This window comes from Podarcis melisellensis, assembly GCF_964234715.1.
Source record: "Podarcis melisellensis genome assembly, chromosome: 2".
In the NCBI taxonomy this organism is placed as follows: Eukaryota; Metazoa; Chordata; class Lepidosauria; order Squamata; family Lacertidae; genus Podarcis; species Podarcis melisellensis.
Genome location: NC_138529.1, coordinates 117,100,173 through 117,119,419, shown reverse-complemented (window position 1 = coordinate 117,119,419; position 19,247 = coordinate 117,100,173). Strand labels below are relative to the sequence as shown.

At 46.2% G+C, this 19,247-nt stretch overlaps 1 long non-coding RNA gene across 1 annotated transcript in view; it reads left to right on the top strand.

Annotated features, from left to right (window-relative positions):
- The first annotated feature begins 6,177 nt into the window (after positions 1 to 6,177).
- LOC309365461 overlaps positions 6,178 to 19,247 on the top strand; it is a 41,011-nt gene continuing 27,941 nt past the window's right edge. Inside the window, exons 1-3 of the long non-coding RNA XR_014166169.1 lie at positions 6,178 to 6,259; positions 7,685 to 7,808; positions 9,984 to 11,044. This is a non-coding gene — a long non-coding RNA (uncharacterized lncRNA). The remainder of the gene's footprint in view (positions 6,260 to 7,684; positions 7,809 to 9,983; positions 11,045 to 19,247) is intronic.

The following is a 19,247-nucleotide window of genomic DNA, read 5'->3' as shown; positions in this document are numbered from 1 at the left end:
GTAAGAAAAAGAGCGAGCCGACAGGAAGCGGGTATTTTTCAAAAGCAGCTGCTCGTGACGTCGTTTCCGGCAAGGGAGTCGCATTCGAAACAGAAAGCTACCTGTCGAGAATCCTCTCTAGGAATCCAGGCTCTGTTCCCAAGGCGGCTCCTGGGAGGTGGGAAGGGGGGTTGATCGCTCCGCCCCCTGGGCATTTGCTCAGTTCAAAGCTGATTTAGGAAATATATATAATACAGTGAGGGGGGAAAGTATTTGAGCCCCTGCTAAATTTACCCGTTTGCCCTCTGAGGAAGAAATGACCAGTCCATAATTTTAATGGTAGGTTTGTTGTGGCTGTGAGAGACAGAATAACAATAGGACCCCCCCCCACGAAACCCAGAAAACAAAAGTCAGAAATTTACGTACATTATAATGAGTGAAATAGCATGAGTGTTTAATCCCTTTGCAAAATATGACTTAGTACTTGGTGGCAAAACCCTTGTTCGCAATTGGATTTGAAGAGTTTGGATTTGATATCCCGCTTTATCACTACCCGAAGGAGTCTCAAATATATGGAATTATTTGAAAATATAGGGATTATTTTCACTTTAAGCAACTGGGAAGCTGCAGTCTTCCAGTTGTTGTTGGACTCCCAAAGTCCCCTCATCCCTTAGCAGTGGCTGTGCAACATCTGGAGAGCACAGGCTCCCTGTCCTGACCATATGTGATGCCCTGCAGATGTTGCTGCTCTCCAAAAAACCCTCACCCCAGCCCTGCCAAGGATCAAGGGGGATGACTTAGTACTTGGTGGCAAAACCCTTGTTCGCAATTGGATTTGAAGAGTTTGGATTTGATATCCCGCTTTATCACTACCCGAAGGAGTCTCAAAGCGGCTAACATTCTCCTTTCCCTTCCTCCCCCACAACAAACACTCCGTGAGGTGAGTGGGGCTGAGAGACTTCAAAGAAGTTTGACTAGCCCAAGGTCACCCAGCAGCTGCATGTGGAGAAGCAGGAAATCGAACCCGATTCACCAGATTACGAGACTCTTAACCACTACACCACACTGGCTCTCAATTACAGAGGTCAGACGTTTCTTGTAGGTGGCCACCAGGTTTGCACACATCTCAGGAGGTATTTTGTGCCACTCCAATAAACCTATATATGGATTATTTTCAGTTTCAGCAACTGGGAAGCCGCAGTCTTCCAGTTGTTGTTGGACTCCCAAAGTCCCCTCATCCCTTAGCAGTGGCTGTGCAACATCTGGAGAGCACAGGCTCCCTGTCCTGACTGTATGTGATGCCCTGCAGATGTTGCTGCTCTCCAAAAAACCCTCACCCCAGCCCCGCCAAGGATCAAGGGGGATAGAAGTTGTGGTTCAAAGATATCAAAAAAGACCCACTAAGAAGCTAGCTCAAAGGCACAAGAATGTGTTAGAAGAATTTCAAGGTCTCAAATATAGAATAAATAATCATAAATGCACACGTATCTAAATATATGAACCATGTATCTGAAATAGTATGGGAGAGCAGTCCTGAAGCCATTTTGACTCTCCCAATGACCTTAAATATTCCTCCGCAATAAGGGAGGCAAATGGGGAAAGCCTTCCCATTGTCTTTTTGCTTGCAAATCCTGTTTCAAGGGCATATTTGTGTATGAAAAGGGTGAGCATGTGAGCTGGATTCAGGAGCTAAAGTATTAACCATCACAAAAGAATGGCCAGGCTGCCCAGGTAATGCAATCAGTGATCATTATCAGGTATTCTGGCAGGCAGGACTTCTGCTGTAGACTGCCTCCTTCTGTGATGTATGTATGATGGGGTTTTTTTGGGGGGTGCATTGGGCTACAGGGTGGGCAATTTCAAAAGTCTGTATAAGGGCTTGCACAGCATTGTTCAGGGTTCTCCTCCCTCCTGCATGTGGTGAGTGGGACCGTGTTGCAACAGAATAAAGATCAGGCTTACTACAGTTGGCCTCTGTTATTTTCTTCTACCGATAGGGAACCCACTTAAGGACTCTATACAGGCTCTGGAATGCCCCATAAGGGAAAGGGAGCAGTTTTTCTTATAACAAATGTATTAAAGGTTGGAAATGTAAGGACTGTGAGGGGACATTCTGACATATGTGGTGGACCTGCAGGAAGACAAAGGCCTGCCTTCCTTGTAGGTTTTTAAAAGTGGCAAGTCAGGATTTTAAAAAATCTTATAAATGTATAGATCTCTATATAAACTTCATATTAGATTCTGAGCAATGGGCATGGGAGATATCAGAGGAGTACAGTCATACCTTGGGATAAATACAGTTCAGGATAAGTATTTTCGGTTTGCGCTCCGCGGTGACCTGGAAGTAACAGAGCACGTTACTTCAGCGTTTCGCCACTCGCGCATGTGCAGACGGTCAAAATGACATCACGCGCAGTCGCGGAAGCGGCAAAACACAACCCACGCACGGGCAGACGCGCAGTTGCGTCTTATGTTCTGTTCAGGATGCGAACGGGACTCCGGAACGGATCCCGTTCGCATCCTGAGGTACCACTGTATAAAAATATGCATGGTTGTGGACTTTCCTTCCTTGGAGGTTGCTGAGCAGAGGTTGGTTGCCCATCTGTCATAGATGCTTCAGCTGAGATTCCTGCATTGCAGGGGGTTGGACTAGATGACCCTTGAGGTCCCTTCCAACTCTATGATTTGGTGATTCTATGAGAACTACAATTCCCAACAGCCCTTGCTAACCCAGAAAACTCCCTAAGTGGCATTCAATTGAATAAGAGAGCCAGTGTGGCGTAATTGTTCGAATTAGGGCAAGATCCTGTCTCTCCCTCCCTGGCAACTATCCATGGCTGTCAACTTTTCCCTTTTCTTGCGAGGAATCCTATTCGGAATAAGGGAATTTCCCTTTAAAAAACAGAAAACATTGACAGCTATGAACTATCCATTGGGTGACGCTGCCTGTCCAACTAGGCTAAACAAATCCATTCATGTGGGGGTGATTTATATCAGCACCATTCCTGATTCCCAGCAAACCATTTTCCTTCATCCTTTTTTTTTTTTTAAGTCTCAAGAAGACACTATCGGAAAGCTGAGCAAGAAAACAATGTGAAGTTATTCTTCGCATTGAAATGAAAACGAAACCTAAGCAGTTTCTTTTCAGTTCCGACGGTTTCTCCCTGCCAAAGTTTCTTCTTCCTTAAGACTACAATTCCCAGCAAGCCCCCTGAAAACTCCATACAAATGACCTGCAGCTGGTTCCCATTTTAATGAGCAAATGAGAAAGGAGCTACAGGAGGAGGAAGAAGGAAAGTCATGACTGCCTCTCTTGGAGCGGCTGGTTTGCCCCTAGCAAGAGCTCCCTGGAGAACAGGATTCACCCAGGAAGGCGCTCCAAATTTGGGTTCTCGCTTCTGCCTTTCCCTTCCTGATGTTTAACTCACTGGGGACTCCTTTGAATGTATTTCACTTCTTGCAGTGGGTGCTACTTTGGGGCCCTCTGTTGACGCTGGAGACGGATCTTGGTGAGTTAACAAAAGGAGGAAATTTGTGCCCCAGTGGAAGCCCAGGTGGTGAGGGAAGCTTTTTGTCCTTTGAACTCTGGATCACTGAAGATGGGCAGAATTGTCCTTCCAACATTAAGATGTCATAAGGTGTGAAACCATAAGCTTTCAAACTGTAATGCTGTGACCCTACACATGTTTGTTGTTTAGTCGTGTCCAACTCTTCATGACCCCCTGGACCAGAGCACGCCAGGCACTCCTGTCTTCCACTGCCTCCCGCAGTTTGGTCAAACTCATGCTGGCAGCTTTGAGAACACTGTCCAACCATCTCGTCCTCTGTCGTCCCCTTCTCCTTGTGCCCTCCATCTTTCCCAACATCAGGGTCTTTTCCAGGGAGTCTTCTCTTCTCATGAGGTGGCCAAAGTATTGGAGCCTCAGCTTCATGTTTACCTGAGAGTAAGTCCCACTGAACACAAGAGAGTTTGGTTTCTCTTTATTTTCCATTTGTTTCATTTACTCCATATAACTTTGTGTTGTATGCAATGACAAAAAAACCACCTGATTTTGTATCAAGGCATTTTCATATATTTAGCATCCCCTGGGCAGTGGGCTGTAGCCATTATTAGTTCTACTCAGAGCCAAACCATTGAAAATAATGCATGTCACTAACAGGGCAGATCTTTACCAGACATTTAAAACACATTACTTCCCCCAAAGATTCCTGGGAACTGTAGTTGGTTTAGAGTGCTGGGGATTGTAGCTCTGTGATAAGGAAACTACAGTTCCCAGGATTCTTGGGGAGGTAGTCATGTGCTTTAAATACAGTTATATTGTTACACAGCACTCCATATTTACACATATATGCAACCAGGAGAGGCTACCAGCATTATTGTTGTTGTTTATTACTTATACCCCCATCCATCTGGCAAGGTCTCCCCAGCAACTCTGGGTGGCTCCCAATAAAATATTAAAAACACAATAAAACATCAAACATTAAAAACTTCCCTAAACAGGGCTGCCTTCAGAGGTCTTCTAAAAGTCAGATAGTTGTTTATTTCCTTGATACCTGATGGAAGGGCATTCCACAGGGCGGGCGCCACTACCGAGAAGGCCCTCTGCCTGGTTCCCTGTAACCTTATTTCTCGCAGGGTGGGAACCGCCAGAAGGCCCTCGGAGCTGGACCTCAGTGTCCAGGCTGATCGATGGGGGTGGAGACATTCCTCTTCAACCAGGCCTTTGGCTGATCAACACCAGTGGCGTAGCGTGGGGGGTGCCAGGGGTGCCGGACGCACCGGGCGCAACATCTGGGGGGGCGCGAGTCCAGAGGGAAGGGACAAGTTCCTTCCTCCGCCGGGCTCCCCGCCGCCACCGCCGCTGCGCTCCACTCACTGCTCGCAGGAGGAGCAGCCGCTGCAGCAGCGCCGCCGCCGCCTGGCCGGGCACGGGCAGCCTCCGCACCCCGCCGCCGCTGCCATCCCCTCGGCCCAGCCACAGGCGGCGGCTGCTTCTGCCGACTGGGAGGGAGGAGAGCTCCGAGGGGCCTCGCCGCGCCCTGCGCTCCCCAAAACCCTCCGAGAGGAAGCCGGCGGGCGGGCGAGGGTCTCCCGGCAGAAGGGGGCGCCGCTGGCTCCGGCTCTCAGCGCAAGTCTCAGCCGCGGGGGGGGGGCGAGGACGGAGCGCGGCTGGAAGCCCCCGGATCCAGCCGGGAGGAGGAGAGGCGCTTGCCAAGCCCGGATCTGGAGCGCCTCGGAGCGCGGACTCCACCTACAACCCAAGGAGAGGAGGGGGCGGGGAGGCGCCCAAGGGGAGGGGGCTTCGGCTGCCTCGGCTCGCGGGGGCTCCGCAAATAATAAATTTAATAAATTCCTGCTGAGCCTTAAGGGGGGGGGTCCTTGGCTCCTTCGCTCGCCCCCAGCCCCAGTGGCGTAGCGTGGAGGGGGGTGCAGGAGGGCCGGCCGCAACATCTGGGGGGGGCGCGCTCGCACTCGAGTGCTAAAATCCACGGGTTGGGGGCGCAAATTACTTGCCTTGCCCCGGGTGCTGACAACCCACGCTACGCCACAGATCAACACACTTGGCCTTTTAACTGTATTTGTGGTAGGGGGTTACTGATCTTTACTGATCTTTATTATCATTTTTATTATGTATTATGTTCTCATTTTGTATTTTGTTGTTGTGAACCACCCTGTGCTCTTCAGATGAAGGATGTTATACAAATTTAATAAATTATCATCATCATCATCATCATCAGACTATTTGTCCATCTAGCTCAGAGCTGTTTACATTGACTGGCAGGGTTTCTGCAGGATTTTAGGTACAGAAATTTCCCCAGCCCCACCTGGAGATGCCGGGGATTGAACTTGCAACCTTCTGTATGCAAAGCGTACCATATTGCAGGCAGGTCCAACGCTCAAGAGACTGCAATCTACTCCCAGTATTTTTTCAAAAACAACTGGCAGTGATCTGGGGGGTTTTTTGGGGAAGGATGACCCAGAGTTGATGAGCTTTTGTGGGAGATTGGCCTACAACACCCAGCGATTGACCTAGAACAGCTTCGTGATCGGCAAGTAGATCGCGACCGACGTGTTGGACATGCCTGCCATATTGGAAGTCCTTATTAGGTCTGATTCTCTCGGGCAACTCATTAATTTTCCCTCAGATTACCACACCAGCCCATATGTTAACTCTCAGCTTGTGTTGTTGTTTTTTCAGTCATGGAAGAGAGCAAACCCAGAAGTTCCCCGTTAGAAGCTGGGATGGAGGAGACAGGAGAAGTCTTCCAGGACCTCGAGGTGAGACCCTTTCACTGTGTTGTTTTATAGAATCATAGAAACATACAATCGAAAGGGACACAAGGCTCATCTCATCCAACCCCCTCAGCTAAAGCATCCATGGCAGGTAGACGTAATGGGATAAGGCAATGAGATCTCTCCTAACTTTACAACCAAGAAGGCGAAGCTGCAAGCCTGGATCTTTCTCTCTGGTAAGGCCAATGGACCACGAAGGTCACTGTGTAGGAGAGGGTGAACTTCTTGCGTCTTGCAATATCGCTCTGCCCTAAAACTCTTTCTCCCAAGTGACTGAAAAGGCCACATTCCTACTAAGAGTCTCATCCTCTACCGACTGAGCTACCGTATTTTTCTGTGTATAAGATGCCCCGTGTTTAAGACAACCCCTATTTTTTTAATCCAAAAATTAAGAAAGCAATATTTTAAACATCGGACAGAACAAGTTTGATATTTTATTGAATATTCAAAGCACCAGCACTGGCGTGGCAACCCCTGTGAGTGCCTGGGGCGGCGGTGGGGGGGGTGCATGTGCGGGGGCAGATCATCAAAAGTTTTTGAGCTTTTTTTGGGCGGGGGGAGACCGCCTAAGCCAGACACAGCAGCTGTGGGAAGCTAAATTGTGTGTTTTTCCAGCCTTGTGCATTCACCATCCCTGTAGAAGACAACCCCCAATTATTGACTTTTTTTTTAGCAAAAAACATTGTCTTATACATGGAAAAATATGGTATATTGGCTCCCTAGTTCCTCATACATCAGTGGCATCAGCTGATGGGTGGATAGGCATGGTTTGGGGAAAACAGCCTGATGGGCTAATAATAATAATAATAATAATAATAATAATAATAATAATAAATTATTTATACCCCGCCCAGTTGGCTGGGTTTCTCTAGCCACTCCCAACAGAATATTAAAAACACGCTAAAACATCAAACATTAAAAACTTCCTTAAACAGGGCAGCCTTCAGATGTCTTCTAAAAGTCAGAAGGTTGTTTATTTCCTTGTTTATTCCTTGTTGTTTATTTCCTTGACATCTGATGGAAGGGCATTCCACAGGGCGGGCGCCACCACCAAGAAGGCACTCTGCCTGGTTCCCTGTAACTCACTTCTCGCAGGGAGGGAACAGCCAGAAGACTCTCGGCACTGGACCTCCGTGTCCAGGCTGAAAGATTAGGGTGAAGACAGTCCTTCAGGGTCCTGTCCTGTCCCAGTTGAACAGCCTGCAAGCCAGGCTGATTTGGAGGCTTCTCTGTGACCTCCAGAAGAAGCTCCACAAAGACTTCTAGATTCCTTGGGTGAAATCTAGCCCTGGTTTTGCTCTCTTGCTAAGGCAATTGGAGTATGAAGATAGGGTGGTGAAACATAAGATGAAGCCTTCACATCCAGTAATGCTTATCTATCCTAAAAATGGTCTACCATTGGTATTTCAGGTACAGTCAGAGGTGGTGGTTCCGAGTTCATCCACAGCATGCCAAGCTGCCCCCACAGTGGTGGTCTGGCAACCATGGCTGACACCCAAGAGGGAAGACGGCAGCGGTGAGGCCAATCTGATAGGTAAGGGCAGGAGGGAGGTGGCTTCTTTGTTCCTGAGTTATAAGATGCTCTGTGATTCCAACAGCAGTATATATGTATAAAAAGGTAAAGGGACCCCTGACCGTTAGGTCCTGTCACGGACGACTCTGGGGTTGCGGTGCTCATCTCGCTTTATTAGCTGAGGGAGCCGGTGTACAGCTTCCGGGTCATGTGGCCAGCATGACTAAGCCGCTTCTGGCGAACCAGAGCAGCGCACGGAAACGCCGTTTACCTTCCCGCCGGAGCGGTACCTATTTACTTGCACTTTGACGTGCTTTCGAACTGCTAGGTTGGCAGGAGCAGGGACCCAGTAATGGGAGCTCACCCCGTCGCGGGGATTCAAACCACCGACTTTCTGATTGGCAAGCCCTAGGCTCTGTGGTTTAACCCACAGCGCCACCCCTGTTCCTAGCATATATGTATACTACTAGTGGCCAAAATTGTGGAAACCTTTTGGAAAAAGTATATTTCTGAGGTTTGATGCCTCATAACACCACCTTTTTTATAGTAATACCATAAAATTATATGTCAATGGAAAGATAATTTAACGAAGAATGTAATGCAACAAAGCTTGTTCAATTATCTATATTCTATCAAAAGTTATAGCCAAATAACTAGAAAAAGGAAGCACAACTTGCTTAGGTTGATATGCAGTAAGTTTGTTGTATATATACTTTCCCTAAAAGGTTTCCACTGTTGTATATATGGATGGAAGAATCAGTCAATTTCACCTCTTTCAGTTCTTCATTTTTCCATTCTTAAATTCAGTCCCCCACATTTCCCACAAAAGTCTGCCGGAATCTGGGGAATTGGGGTATTCAGTGATGATGCATCTATTTTCTTTAGGTATGTTCCATAAGGCAGTAACCATTTTAGAAGTGTGGTTCAGTGAGTCATTGGTGAGTTTCACCCCCAGAGGTTGGGGGCAAGGAAGATAACAATTTAAATTCAGAATCCCAGCTACGTGTGAAGAGGACAGTTAGGGGATCCATCTCACTCACTGAGAGGGTTTCTCCAGGAGAATGATAATATCAGTACAGGGCTGTCTATACCTGGGGGTGCGGGGTACCTGGGCAGTGAATTCTGAGGGGGCACCAGGCGCCTGCTGCTGAAGCCGCCTAAGCTCTTAACTATCTACCTGTTATGAAATAATAAATCATTTTGATCTAGCTAGAAAAACATAATACATTGATAAGAGCAGATATGGTACAAAAAGTGAATAAGGAGTGGGCTATCTTTAAGGAATACATCAAAATTTATGAGGAAAAAGTAGAATTTCTGACATATATTGCGTGAGTCCAGAAAATGATTAGACTGAAAGGAGAGTACAGTCAAGATAGAAGAAGAGATTAAAGAAATGATGAAATGCGTTTAAGCTAGTTGGAAAAATAAAATAGCGTAACAAGAATGGCTGGAAGTCAAGTCACTTGGTGGGGGTCTGTGTGGGGTAGGTGTGTAGGTATGTTGATATGTACAGTATAGGTAGGTATTATATAGTGTAATGTAGGTATGTTTTATGTTATGAAAATAAAGTAGTGTGTTGTGTATGTGTACAGTGGTACCTCGGGTTACATACGCTTCAGGTTACATACGCTTCAGGTTACAGACTCCGCTAACCCAGAAATAGTACTTCGGGTTAAGAATTTTGCTTCAGGATGAGAACAGAAATCATGCTCCGGCGGCACGGCAGCAGCAGGAGGCCCCATTAGCTAAAGTGGTGCTTCAGGTTAAGTACAGTTTCAGGTTAAGAACGGACCTCTGGAACAAATTAAGTACTTAACCCAAGGTACCACTGTATCGTGTAAATGTAAATGTATGTGTTTTACAGTATATGTTAACAATAAAAAAGAAAGAAGGAAAAATACACATATACCTAGGTATTACCAAAATGTATACCTACTGTTTCACTAAAGGATTTTTGACTTTACCAAAGATGTGCTGCGCTAGCGGCGGCGCTGGTCATTCACATTGGTGGTGCTTGTCGGACTTGGGGGCGCTGGGCAGATCTTTGCAGCACATATGCTAAAGACTCCCCTGTATCAGGATGTGGGATACATAAATAAAGGAAATGGCGCCAAAATACATTTAGTGGGTTCCTACTGAAGTTTCTGCTTCTCAGGTTGAGTTCTATCGGGTTTTATATTATTATTCTTACAGGTGGCATGCAGTTGACTGAAACTGAGGGAGAACCACACAGCACATTTGGACCTCAGGATGAAGAGATGATTGAAAACCTGACATTGCAAGATGGACGAAGGAGGCTATGGGGAAGCCCCATAGCGGAGAGGGGAGGAGGTGCTTCTCTTTCTCCAACACTCATTGCACAGCAAAACCCATTCAAATGTTCCAAGTGCAAAGAGAGTTTTTATTCAAAGTTCGATCTTCTTATACATCAAAGAATCTGCACAGCAGAGACACCCTTTAAATGTGTATTGTGTGAGAAAGGTTTCAGAGAGAGTTCAAGCTTTAGTTGCCACCTGAAAACTCACACTGAGGAGAGACCTTTCAAATGCCGTAAATGTGGGGAGACCTTCAAGCTGGGTTCGCAACTTATTCTGCATCGAAGAACCCACACTGCAGAGAGGCTTTATGAATGCTCAGAGTGTGGGTGGAGATTCAGATCCAGCAATTTCCTTAAAGCTCATCAGAGGAGCCATACAGGGGAGTAGCCAGACTGTGGCACAAGCTATGCTTCTCAGTCAAGACTTGTATTAATAGAAACCAACCTCCCCAAAAAGAAACGTTTTGTATGGGTGTCAAACGAGTTTCCATTTTGACACAAGCCTTGCAATACTTTGAGTAATCCATAAGGTGGAGGGAGCCACAGAAATTATCAGAGTGTAGCAAGATCTGTGAAGATAGCTCAAATACAGGAGTGTAAGAGAGGCAGCCAATGGGATAACTGTTTAGAATGTGGAAAGGTTGTGCATGCCTTATTTCACACTGAAGAATGCACAGAGGGTAAATATTGTCAACGGGACATCTTAGTACTTGTACGTGAGCAGATGGGGTCCTGCCTTGAGTGCCCTGGGAAGGCAATTAAATGCAACATTGTGCATGCTTACCTTCTGCGGAACTCCCTGCCTCAGTTTTTATGGATCTTGGTTGGTTTTAATTCTTTTAGTGGAAGGATTTTAACCAATTCTAGTTGCTCATTTAGTTTCCTATGGGAGGAATCAAACTCAAAATAAAAAGGTAGCCACACAGAAGAGAGAGCTGTTCCAAAACCTTCTGTTTCTCCATTCTTAAATTGACATTTATGTTATTCCCATAAACATTTCTCTTTTTGAAATACATGTTTTATCTGGGAATTGCTTCTGTAAATATCAGAATGCCTTTGCCAATAAAATTTGTTATGTTTTTCTTCTGTTTCTATATGTGATACATTTGTCACTTTAAGGCTGCCATGTTAAACATCCTGTAAGTATATGTTGGTGCATTGTTTAAGATATTTAACTACTGCTATTCTGGCAAACCTTTACAATGTGGTTTACATGAAGATACTAAACAACATGTTTCAATCTAAGCTTTGCAATGTCTTGACCAAGACAAGCTAGCTGGGGAAAGTCTAGACCTCTCTTATTTCCTCATGGCCAGGTGGTTCTGGAATAGCTCCATGCTGCTGTTGGCTGGGAAGTGGAGGTCTCAGTTGGAGCATTTGAAACCCATTTAGCACAACACCTGTGTTAACATGCCATGAACAAGGATGTTCATAACATGGAATCAAACTTGGGGCCTGTTCCGTGTTTCCTTCTCGGTCACAAAGTCAGTCAGTCAGTCAGTCAGTCAGTCAGTCACAAACAAAGTGTGAGTTCAGCATGGTAATGTGTGGTTGTCATACGTTTGGAATTTCCCAGACATAGCCGGGATTCAGCCATAGGAAACAGTGTCTGGGCGGAAATCCCTGAGAAAATCTGGACATATGGCAACCCATGTCAGAAGTGTAGATTTTAGTGAATTTCCCAAAAAATAGCCCCATTGGGGGGGGGTGTTGTTGCAAAAAGCAAAACAAAAACACAACAACTTTGGGCAAGGCTAAAAAACGCTCAACAACTTTTGTGTCCAGATTTTGAAATATAGCAACCCTACAATAATGATACTCTCCTGCTTTTCTCCCCCTGTGGGAAGCCTATTTAATCTTGCAATCACTTCCCACAGTCACCAGTCACACCACGGCGCAGCATGGGCGGAGGCCACGGGGCGGTTGCTGCCTCAATACAGCTATGCGCTTGCTTCACTGGGCTCAGCTCAAAATGGCTTCTACAGGTGAACCAGGAAGTGACCTCTCCAGACAATGGAATTACTCTTCTTTTCTTATCTGTGTCACTGCGATCTCCTGGTTGACGTGGACGCCGTTAGGCAGCTGAATGCAGCTGTTTCCCTCCCACCCACCGCTCTAGGCAGACCAGGATGCTAGCAACCTACGCTACGCCACTGCAGCCACATGCCCAAAGCATGATTTCAGCACAATTAGCATTCCTAGCTATGGTGGCTATGCTCTGGAAGCTGTATATGTGTTAAGTTGGGGGCGACAATATCAGATGACACAGTGATTCTTCCAAAGCAGCTCTTTATTTCTAAGCTGGAACAGAACTGACTGAGGAGCTCAGTCAGCCTGCTTATATAGAGCTCCAGAACAATGTAACTGTTGCCATTTTCTAAAACTATCCAATCACTGAATGTCACTTTCGATCCTTCATTTGCATAACTATCTACAGTATCCCCCTGCTGGCCCAAGGTGAGAACTTCAGTACATAACAATATCATTCTGAGTACCAGCTTCTGGTAGCTGAAGGAGAGGAGAGTCCTCTTGAGCTCAGGTCTTACTTGCAGGATTCCTGTTGGGAAAGCAAGTTGGTCACTGAGAACAGGATGCGGGACTAGACAGGTCAGTGGCCGGATCCAGCAGGCTCTTCGCATGTTCTTTGGTCCGTGTTCTCCACAAACAGTTATGCAGAGATGTACCTCCTTGGCAACAAGAGGCAACATGGAGCCCTCATCACTTGGAATTTTTATTAATTTTTTTGTTTTGCAATTTAGAATATTCATTTATACAACCTTAAAATATCAGTGTCTTCCCTTCTCCTCTTTCTGTGGTTCATTTTACATAGCATAAATCCCTGCATATTTTATATAAACTAAACCATTCGGTATTTGTTATGTACTGAGTTGAATAGGATCCAAAATGCAGGAGTCTGATTGGTCCTAGAACAATGCAGCAGTATGATTGGTCTGCAGGAGCCACCCAATCCAGCTCCAGATGGAAGTGAATCCACAACCTGATTGGCCTACAGGAGAATTCCGGAATTAGCCAATCACGTGCAGCACATTGTGTAAATAATGTCTATAAAGCAGATATTTTGGGGAAACTTCCATTCCTCCCCCCACTATGAGCTGAATAAAGAGCATGAAATCCACTCTCGACTCTGAGTATATTTCAGTATCCCATTATTACTTCCATCAAAACTTATTTACACGGTTGAATTTATCTTAATGCTGCCAACGTTTTCAAATACACTCAATTTGCCCCCACACACATATATTCAATAAACATTCTCCAATTTTCTTTAAACAAATGTTCTTGTTGATCTCTTATTCTATATGTTAAGTCTGCAAGCTGCACATATTCCATCATTTTAAGTTGCCATTCTTCTTTAGCTGGGACCTCACTGGTTTTCCATTTTCGGGCTAACAAAACACAGCCACAGTCATTGCATACATAAATAACCTTTTTTTACACCTTGGAATTTCCGTCTGAATTATCCTCAACAAGAAGGACTCTGTTTTGGGGGGAAAGTACTTATAAACATCCCCCCCAATTCATTGTAAATTATTACCCAATACTCCTTTACCCTCACTGCATCTCCAACACTTATCTGATTCAGTCCAAGCCTACTTGGAGTTAAATACCATCATTGAATGACTCTGAATTCTTGATAGACCCGTTCATGTAGGATACAGGTGCTTCCCTTTTGATGCTAGCCATTCCTATATTGCATGATAGCGAATTCTGTATTTCTACACTGCACATATCATAAAATACCAATGTGGTAAAAAGGTAAAGGTACCCCTGCCCATACGGGCCAGTCGTGTCTGACTCTAGGGTTGTGCGCTCATCTCACTTAAGAGGCCGGGAGCCAGCGCTGTCCGAAGACACTTCCGGGTCACGTGGCCAGCGTGATGAAGCTGCTCTGGCAAGCCAGCACCAGCGCAGCACACGGAAACGCCGTTTACCTTCCCGCTGGTAAGCGGTACCTATTTATCTACTTGCACCCGGAGGTGCTTTCGAACTGCTAGGTGGGCAGGAGCTGGGACCGAAAGACGGGAGCTCACCCCGCCGCGGGGATTCGAACCGCCGACCATACGATCGGCAAGTCCTAGGCACTGAGGTTTTACCCACAGCGCCACCCGTGTCCCAATGTGGTAGACAATGCTAAAAAAGGCAACTGTTCAGGCATACCAACTAGAATAAAATCTATTGTGGGGGCCAAAACAACCTCAGCCCCTAGGAGTACTTTTAGCTCAGTATACGTTTGTCACCTCAGTCTGTTTTGAGAATTTGTTTTGAAACGGAGCAATTCTACTCATTGTAGTACATCCTATGTTACAGAATTCTGTGCTGCAAAAAGTTTTGGTGGCCGCTGGCTTAAACAGCTTCAAAGGGGGGGGGGGTTATTTAAATTCCTGGAGGATAGGAGGTATTAACCTTAACAGCTCAATAGTACCACCATTTATAGTGAGATGTGGGTGGCACTGTGGTCTAAACCACTGAGCCTCTGGGCTTGCCGATCAGAAGGTTGGCGGTTCGAATCCCTGCGATGGGGTGAGCTCCCATTGCTCGGCCCCAGCTCCTGCCAGCCTAGCAGTTCGAAAGCATGTCAAAAGTGCAAGTAGATAAATAGGTACCGCTCCGGTGGGAAGGTAAATGGTGTTTCTGTGCACTGCTCTGGTCTCATGACCCGGAAAAACTGTGGACAAATGCCAGCTCCCTTGGCCAGTAGAAGAAAAAGAAGAAGAGGAGGAGTTTGGATTTGATATCCCGCTTTATCACTACCCGAAGGAGTCTCAAAGCGGCTATACATTCTCCTTTCCCTTCCTCCCCCACGACAAACACTCTGTGAGGTGAGTGGGGCTGAGAGACTTCAAAGAAGTGTGACTAGCCCAAGGTCACCCAGCAGCTGCATGTGGAGGAGCGGTTCACCAGATTACAAGAAAGAAAAAGAATTCAACAAAACAATACAATACAATACAAAAACACTACGTAACACTGACACTAAAACATTGAATTAACAAAACACAAGAAACACAATTTAAAACACATCAATCATTTCAGTATCTTATCTTTCATTCACATATTTTCCACGACCTCCTCACACCTCCCTTTTTGTATTCCACTTCAATTAACTGTTTCAGCAATTCCTTTCCATCTTCCTCAGTTTTCTGTCCTGTAATTTATCTTAACACATTCTAGCCTTATTTTTCCCTTTAATCCATTAACAATCTATTTGTACTTAATTCTTTGTAACATTTCTGCTAAGGCCATATAACTTCATTCCAGCATCCTTCTAACATTCATTAATTTTACAGTATTTCTGTAAATAATCTTTGAATTTTTTCCAGTCTTCTTCCACCGACTCTTCTCCCTGGTCTCGGATTCTGCCAGTCATTTCCGCCAGTTCCATGTAGTCCATCAACTTCGTCTGCCACAAGTCTACTGCTCTTAACCACTACACCACACTGGCTCTCAGTAAAGCGAGATGAGCGCCACAACCCCAGAGTCGTTCACAAGTGGACTTAACTGTCAGGGGTACTTTACCTTTACTTTTTTTTTACCACCATTCATAAGGGCCCTCAATTTTTCAATAGCAGATGCTAAAGACATGCAGTATGTCTTGTGTTTGGGATGCTAAACCTGATGGATTTCATATTTTCTTTTTTAATGTCCCTATGTTGGCAATATATGAAAATAAAATCAATTTTAAGTTTTAAAAAAGAACAGGAAGGCTATAACTCAAAGTACAAGAGGAGAGAGTCTTTCTCAGTTGCCATGTTGCTCTTCTTGGATCAGTTTTCCTCTCTATGAACTTCAATTCCCAGCAGACTTTGCAAACAAAGAGCAGCTGGCCTCATTTACCTGAGCATGTGCACAGCTGGGGGAGAGTAAGTGTGGGATGCAAGAGGCAAGTCATAAATTCAGCACCACCTGTCTAGAGCTCAAGAGAAAACATCATGGGATCCTGTAGGAGAAGCTTAACATAGAGTTCCCATTTCTGCTCTTCTTCCTGGGTGCTGACGTCCTAGCTTTTAATCTTCCACCCCCAGAGTGAGTGCTGCATTGGGGCTGAATAGTAGACCCATTTTCCTTTCTACTTTCCTGGGTGAGTTAAAGGAATTCTTTCATTTCTTCAGAGGAGAATGGAAGCTGAATCTGGGAGGTGCCTAGTGGTGGGAGTGGAATTTGGTGAGGAAAGTGTTGTTGCAACAGGCAACAGACTTCAGTTCATACCCACTATATTGAGAAGAAAAAGCCACTAAGCTCTGTCCTAAATTGTGGTAGATCTTAATTACTGCTGGTTGCTTGCAAACTGTATAGAAAAAATACATGCAGACATAGATGGAGTTCATGGTGTATTCATGGGATACACGGGACACGGGGGGTGCTGTGGTCTAAACCACTGAGCCTCTTGGGCTTGATGATCGGAAGGTCGGTGGTTCGAATCCCCCACAATGGGGTTAGTTCCCGTTGCTCTGTCCCAGCTCCTGCCAACTTAGTAGTTTGAAAGCATGCCAGTGCAAGTAGATAAATAGGTACCGCTGTGCGGAAAGGTAAACAGACTTTCCATGCGCTCCGGTTTCCATCACGGTGTTCCATTGTGCCAGAAGCGGTTTGGTCCAGCTGGCCACATGACCTGGAAAGCTGTCTGTGGACAAACACAGTCTCCCTCGGCCTGAAAGCGAGATGAGCGCCAAAATCCCATAGTTGCCTTTGACTGGACGTAACCGTCCTGGAGTCCTTTACCTCCCCCCCTCCACAATGGTTTAGCATTTGGAGGAAGCCTGTTTCACATGAGGCCCTTTCTCATAATGCTCTAGGTGTGGGAATCTCCCTAATATCTTTGGTGTCTCTGCTACATATCCCATATTCTCTTACAGAGTTGGGAGACCTGTATCTGCGACCCATGGGGGACCAATTCCACATGCAACCTGAAATGGATGAAGCTCTGGATGACATTGATGAAGTGATACTCAAGGAACGCGTTAAGGAAGTGATACACTCTTTACAGGTGAAATAATCAAGAACTAAAGGCCAATGGCCCATCTAGTCCAGCATCCTGGTCTCCCAGTGGCCAAACAGGGGCAAATAACATCTGGGTACAAGAGCCTTCTCCTCTTCTGTGGTCTCACAACACTTGTACTAAGATAAAAATACTACCTCTTAAGTGTGGAAGTAGGGGATAGGCATCATGGCTAGTAGTCATTGATAGACTTCTCCATGAATATTTTCAAGCCATCCAAGTTGGTGGCCGTTTAGTTCACAACCGCAATGTGCCGCCAGGGTGGTGGTGGTGGTGGGGCCAGGGGTTGAGTTCCCTGTCCCTCTTGTGCTTGAGAAGGGGATGTGCAGGCCACAATAGATTAGATAAGGTTGCCTCTTCCATATGGTCTGTCTAGTCTTCAGCCTATTCTTCAGCAAGGGACTCCACATGTGATGCCTTCAGGGTCTGGAGGTCCTGGGGAGCGCTGGGGGCGCCCGTCTCAAAATAGCTGCTATGGTGGGTGGGACAAGCAAGACCCTTTAGGGGGTGTTAATATTGTGAGCCCCTCCATCAGAGGCGCAGGTTGCATAGATGTGTAAATAAACCATCTATCATCAAGATACCACAGTCTCAGCTGTCCCTCATTCAGAGGAAACCAAACCCTCAGTAAGTGCCTGGAACCCCTTGAATACCACACTACTGTGAGATGGGGTAGTGTGTAATAAATGGGCATGCTTTAAATGTGTGGGGTGTAAACAAACACAGCCCTAAATTTTCACTTGCAGAGGGAGGGTGAAATATGAAGATGATTGGGGCAGTTGCTCCAGCTTGAACAATAGGTTCCTATTAAAATGATTCCTTTCTTTTGTCTCTGGAGAGTTTGGAGGTGAGGGAGGCGGCTGCAAATTTCTTCACTGCAGGCCAGGCTCCATCTTCAGTGGAGCAGAGGCAGCTGCAGAATGAAACCCAGGAGGAACGTGAATATGTTGATGGGGAGATGGCTGCAAATTTCTTCACTGCAGGCCAGGCTCCATCTTCAGTGGAGCAGAGGCAGCTGCAGAATGAAACCCAGGAGGAACGTGAATATGTTGATGGGGAGATGGCTGCAAATTTCTTCACTGCAGGCCAGGCTCCATCTTCAGTGGAGCAGAGGCAGCTGCAGAATGAAACCCAGGAGGAACGTGAATATGTTGATGGGGAGATGGCTGCAAATTTCCTCACTGCAGGCCAGGCTCCATCTTCAGTGGAGCAGAGGCAGCTGCAGAATGAAACCCAGGAGGAACGTGAATATGTTGATGGGGAGATGGCTGCAAATTTCTTCACTGCAGGCCAGGCTCCATCTTCAGTGGAGCAGAGGCAGCTGCAGAATGAAACCCAGGAGGAACGTGAATATGTTGATGGGGAGATGGCTGCAAATTTCCTCACTGCAGGCCAGGATCCATCTTCAGTGGAGCAGAGGCAGCTGCAGAATGAAACCCAGGAGGAACGTGAATATGTTGATGGGGAGATGGCTGCAAATTTCTTCACTGCAGGCCAGGCTCCATCTTCAGTGGAGCAGAGGCAGCTGCAGAATGAAACCCAGGAGGAACGTGAATATGTTGATGGGGAGATGGCTGCAAATTTCTTCACTGCAGGCCAGGCTCCATATTCAGTTGAGCAGAGGCAGCTGCAGAATGAAACCCAGGAAGAACAGAATGATGGGGAGGGCAGGATTTGGGGTAAGTTCAGACTCCCCCTATCCTGCTATATGTGCCAAACCCACCCACCCCTTTGCCCTTCCCCCACACCTGACTAAAGGCCTCCTTTTATTTCTCACCCCCGTCCATATAGTGCCCCAGCTCACCTGGGCTGGCCAGCTGTTCCACCTGCTTCGGTTGGCATGGCCACCTACTGGTCACCACATGAACTGCAGAGCATGACAATACCTTACATTCTTATTTATCTAGGAAGGGAAGAAAACCAGGAATTTTGCCAATGCATTCACAATAAGTGATTTTGTTTCATAAGAAAATAAATCCCTGTCCCATTAATATTCCCATCTATCTCTTAAGCTCCTGCTTTAGAGGAAAGGAAAGATATGCTGGTCAAGGTGTCTTTCAGCAGCATATTCTAACCAGTGGCGTAGCGTGGGTTGTCAGCACCCGGGCAAGGCAAGTAATTTGCG